The sequence below is a fragment of the Tachypleus tridentatus genome, chromosome 12, assembly GCF_004210375.1.
Source record: "Tachypleus tridentatus isolate NWPU-2018 chromosome 12, ASM421037v1, whole genome shotgun sequence".
Lineage (NCBI taxonomy): Eukaryota > Metazoa > Arthropoda > Merostomata > Xiphosura > Limulidae > Tachypleus > Tachypleus tridentatus.
The window spans coordinates 14,066,661-14,073,004 of record NC_134836.1 but is presented as its reverse complement, the minus strand read 5'-3'; positions in this window follow the sequence as shown (position 1 = coordinate 14,073,004).

The window sequence follows — 6,344 nt, the reverse complement described above, 5'->3', positions numbered from 1 at the left end:
ATGTAAGCAAACTTGTGATAAACTATTACTTCTATACGTAAATTTAACACTCTTATCAAATGTAAACTGAAATAATCATGTATATCTTGCAGCTAAAAAGCACCATATATACCTGAGAGAACAGCTATGACAAGTTGCTCTTGATACCTAGTTTCTATGATATTTGTATATATTGATTTTTTTTACACCTTCACACTATATATAATATAGGGGTTAGCTCTATAAAGTGCACAAAGCATTGAGTATTTTACGTTTTACAACAGTCATCTAGTATTCATGTATTATTAACTAGTAATTTCTGTTTCATTCTGTATTTAAGCTTTTTCAAGAAACATCAGATTTCTATAAGAAAACTAACTTTAAGGTGTAATAGAATTGTTAACACCAGAATTGTATTTTTTTTTTTTTTTTGTTTAATTTTACATAATGTACATATATATTATATAGGTCGTCAAAAATTGTGGAAATTGTTTTACTCTATCAAATTATATAAAATTGTAGTTACTGCTAAAATTAGGTGTGCATTAAGCCTGTTTAAGAAAGATGATATATGAAAATAAATCTTGGTTTTAGCTTTTCACTGGTTTTTGACTTTGGGACACTCTAGATAGCTGAAAAACAGTATATGCACTGGAGTTAGAGTGACTATGCCAGATAGCCTTTCATATCCTTTGATCACCAGAAAATACAAGTGGTTTTGGTATTACTTTGATATGGGTGTCTGTGTCATTTCTAAATAATGCTAGCACACTTTCCAATTGAAAAAAGAAAATCTTCATAACTCTGAAGAAATTGAAGTATGAACTTTTCAATTTGTTTCATGAATAAGAATAAATAAGTGTAAAAAAATAAAATATATCAATTTTAAAGTATTTTTTGAGCTAAAGGTGTAGAAAGATATAATAGTAAATAAAATGGACTTCAAAATAAAAATTATAGTTATTCCTTTATCTAATGAAGAGAATGAATAATTATAAAACTAGAAAATCATTTGAGATAATATGTTATTATCTATTATAATACTGTTATGAAAATAACAATGTTTAACATCTCCATAGTAGCTGCAATAATGCTTCATTCATACAATGATAGTATGATAGCTGTTAACTTCTTAAAAAAACACTATAAACAAATTTTCATTATTTTTCATAAAAGAAGAGAATTCTATTATAACAATAGTAGTTTAGATTAATCACTGTTTATGGTACAGTCTTAACACAACCTAAAGAAGTTAAACAAAATAATGTTAATATATTCATAGAGCACTAGCTTAGTTGAGTTATAATCCAATAAGTTTAAAGCTTATGTATTTATTTATAATTATGTGGTTGATATGTTTGTTTTCAAAGAATTTAAAAAAAATATTTGGTTACATAGTAATACCACTTTTATTTTCACTTTTTGTTGGATTTAAAATTTATTTTCTCACTGGATTGCTAACTTTTAAACACAATGAAAAATTTCTTTCATAACAAGTCTATATTAAAAGAACTGCAGTTGTAATAAACATTACCAACTTTTATTAGCTTGGAAATCAGTTAGTCACTGAGGCCTCAATTGTATTGCTCTAGACTCTAGCTGTGTTGATTTCTTTCCAAAAGCTTTAATGATAATTAAGAATTCAATCAAATAAAAACACTGGCAAATAATGCTCTTTTTTGATTCTATATAATAGTGTACACTGGTCTGTCTGTTTTTTTGTGTTCTGAAAATTAGTCCCTGCCCCCACTTGTACAATAATAAATAATATAGTTATGCAGTTAAAAATTAGAATGCACAATGCAAAAATCAAATAGTAAACTTACATTTCATTTGACTCTTAAGTAGCCAGCACTGTGATGAGTGCTGCCATGTAGCCTCTAGTCAACAGTTCAAAATTAGTGACAATGACAGACAATCTTATGATAACTTTAGCCACAACAAAAACAGAAAAAATACAAATGGTGGAAGTGGAAACTGAATCCTAATCCTTAAATAATAGACTATGGTGGTCCAAGTCTGAAGAAATTTGAAATGAAAAAAAAATCTAAAACACTAAAATTGTCCTTTAATACCCCTAATGAGCATAACACAGATAGCTGATTATGTTGCTTTAAACTTAACAATAAATGAAATAATGACAATATTTCAGTTATTTGGAAAGTTAGAATAATTGGAAATTCTAATTTTAATAAGCTGATTATTATTGTGACAATCAATTTAGTTAATTTCACTTAACTGTGTTGGAATAATCAAAATATAATAACTACAAACATTAATTTTACTACTTGATTATATTTGTGACAGTAATCCATTTATTCATAACTTTAATTAATTAATTAGTGTAAATTACATTAATCGTTATAATCAATCCTCATAGGTTATCAATTCAATCATCCATAAGCATTATGGTTATAGCAGGGGTTAGTTCCAGTTTTATTTTTAGCTTTTTTGTTAAGTGTCTGTTTAATCATAACCTACACTCCTGTAAGTATTAAGGTTATAACAGTGCCAGTTCCAGTTTTAGCATTTAGGTTTAGTGTATATTTAACTCAAATCAACACTCCTGTAACTATTATGATCATAGAATGCACTTTAAATTTTAGCTATATATTTTTGGTTTAATATATTTCTAGTTTCAAGTGAATTCTTGCTATATGTGAAGAAATGTATTTTTTACAACCATTTGAAATTCCCAAAAACCCAAGTTGCTTGAAACTGTTAAATTCTGACTGTATATAAGCCCAAATGTTTTGTTAAAACCATATTTAATTAAGATCTCTCAAAGCTTTTCAACAACAATTTGTTTCTTTTGTCTCTATAAACCAGTGACTGATATTATCAAAGTATGATCCACAAGATTAATCAGGAGCTTAGTGTTTTACTACTTAATATTAAACAAGTATTTTTTTTTCTTCTGGTTTAAATAAACCATCTAGTATTATTCAAAGAAATGGATGAGTAATCTCAGATATTTGCCAACAGTAATTCCACAAGCATTGCAATCAAGGTTAACTTTATGTATAAAACTGATTGGTAACACTTAAGTGTAAAAAATGTGGATTTTGAAAGAAGAAAATAATTCCAATTTTCAAAGATATTAATGTATTTGTCATTGGAATGTGAGTTTCTACTTATGAGAAATCTGGAACTAGTTCTTTGACTCCAAGTAGGATTTTCTAATTTTTAATAATTAAATGTACAAAGAAACACTAATGCAAATCTTGTAGTTCTATGTTGTTTTTATTGAACAAAAGAGTCACACAGCAGGAAATTGAAATAATTACTAGTGATGTATAAAGCTTGACAAGTGGAGGATTGGGTCAGAAAGCTGATTTTAACAGATGCAAAAAATAAGAAAGTGTTTTCTGTTATTATGTGGTTTTTAGTTCACTCTTTCAATATTTATTTTATTTTAGGTAGCTAATAAGCTTCTAATGTCTTTGTTGTAATGTTAACTATAGTGAGATTTAGCAGCTATTGAACCAGCTGTTAATAAATAAAATAGAAACCTTCATATAAATTTTGAAGGTACCATTTGAAGGAGGTTATAGATATTACGAAATTAACAGTTGAATGTGGATGTTAGTAAACTCTGAAGTGGATGTAATATGAATTAATGTGTTGGTATTAACGTGAGTGAATGCTGTACTCTATTTTAGGAGAAAGTTGTTAGTTTCAGAAAAACTTAGTTTACATTAAACAGTAAATCCCATAACATTACAATCTGAGTAACAGTGTGTTAAGTAGTATCAGGTATCATCATCCTAGTTAGGTCAATAATAATAAATGTCACCTAGTAGAGCTTTTTATGCTTATATTTTTGAGTAAAAATATGTTGTCATTTTCAGGCTATTTCATTGTAAATAAAATAAAGGAATATTACATAATTTTCTTAAATATTGTGGAACAGTATACATTATACTGAATTAATTCAGATATGGATTTGAAAGATACTCAGACACTTTCGTGTAATTAAGGGACAACAAAGGTTTCATGTTAGCTTTCTTATTCATTACAGTAAACTGAACAATAAAAATATTAAAAGGCTAAAATCCATGGAACTTGTATATATATTTAGTGTATTAAAATCAACAAACAAACAACATTTTATAATACATTATTAAAATTTTGTAAAAGGTACTCTATATGATATAATGCAGTTTTCCGTCATCTTCAGGATAGTGAAAAACGGTTTTTGTGTGCTATATAAGTATGAAAGCCATGATCATGTAACTACTAGTTTACAGTTGGGAAAAAATTATTTTGGCTGAACTGAATAATATTACTGCTAGAAATATTAGAGAAACCACTGAAGTAATGAAACACAGTGCAAACAACTTGATCTTTAATAAAGATGAAGGGTTAGAAAATCAGTTTTGAAGATGTCATGATCTTTTCAGTAATCTTAGTCTATCCTGATATGATGACATTTCAATCCCAGCTATAATCCTGTTAGCTTTTTTCTGAGCTCTTTTTTATCAGTTAAATATTTTCTGAGGTAACGAGCTCTAGACTGAACACAATATTCCAAATGTGACCTAACCAATGACATATACAATTATATTATAACTTATTTGTATTTGTATCCAGTATTTCTATAGATACAACCTAAACTCCTATTTGTCCTGCGAGTAGCAGTAGCACATTGCTTGAATAGCTTTGTCATCTATAACACCTTTAAGGTTATGCTCATCAAAATTTTACTCATAATTCAAATTGTGACATCACATTATAATTAAAAACCACCTACCATTTATTTGCCTGTATCACCAAATAATCCAAATCCTTTATACGATAGTAGCATCCTTCTCACAGCCAATAACATTTAAAATGTTAATGTCATTACCAAATTTAAATAATCCATTGATCATTTCTTAATTTATGTAAAACAAAAAGAGAAAAGTTCTTGAAGTACCCCAATTGTGATTGTAATCCAACTTGAATAAGCTCCATTTATAACAACTCTCCACATTTTTGTATGCAGTCACTTTTCTATCCAACGAGTCAACCTATTGCTCTTATCTACAGAGAACGTTTTCTTTTTTAGCAAACATTTTATGTTGCACAATATAAAATGTTTTCTGAAATACTATATATGCCACATTCACACCTATATGTACTTTCATCTACATAAGCAGTAACCTCTTGAAAGAATCTCAAAAGATCAGTGATGCAAGACATTTTACTAGTGAACTTTGCTGATCATCCAACAAAATTTTAAACTTTGTTACATGACTTGAGAAAACATCTTTTGTTATACTTTCAAAGACATTTTCTAAACCAGATGTAAGCCCAATAAGTCTGTAATTCTTGGGACAATTTTTATCATCTCCTTGTAAAAGAGAAATAACATTAGCCAATTACCAGTCTTCTGACACCTGCCTATGAATGAAAGATTTAGAAAAAATAATACAAAATAGCTCACGTATCTAATGCTTAACCTCTTTCAAAGTTCTTTGGTAACTATTATCTGACCTGTTTGCTTTATCACTTTTTAAACATCCCAATGTTTCCTTAACAAGCTCAGAATTAACATATTCATCTTATTAATCATTTACATTAGTAAAAATTGAAGAAAAAGTTCAACCTAATAATTCAGCCATCCAAAAATAATCAGATATTAACATTCTCGTATCATTGCTAAAAGCCCTTACTCCCATCCTAACATTTTATTTACTTTTAGTGAAGAAGTCCTAACCATTTCTTGATGACAAGAAACCCACTTAAAATAAGAATGTATCTCAGAACAGCTGGTGTGGGTATTAACACGTTTACTGATAAGGAGAGAACAATGTTTCAACCTTCCGAAGCCATCTTCAGGTTAAGAAAGAGAGAGTGTTTCAATGTGACCGTTGATGGACACGTCTTAGGGATGAGAGTATAAACGGGTACTATTTATTACCATTTGCTTTTACATTTTCAGCCAACCTTTTTTCATTTGTTTCTTTTCATTTCTTAATTTCCCATTCCACCAACTCTTCTGATCTTCTATAGTCCTACACATCTCCTGTTATTGCAGTGAACTTGAACTTCTTATATTTATAATAGTTTCCTTTAATTTTGTCTTTTATACCCACTAAAAACCAGCCAGGTTTTTTACTTTCAAGACACCTTTTCTGCATGTAAGAAACATGTTTATCTTGAATATCTAACAGTTTATTTTTGAAAAGTTTCCACACTTCATCGGTATTACTTCAGCTGTTTAATTTGTTGCAGCACAATCCTCTTTAAGAAATTTGTTTTTGTTCTTTTTAAAATTTGGAACCAAAATATCAATATCCATTTTCTCCATATACAACAAAACATCAAGCCAAATTGAGCAATGACAACTTTCACCCAGATGTTCCCCAACCTTTACCATA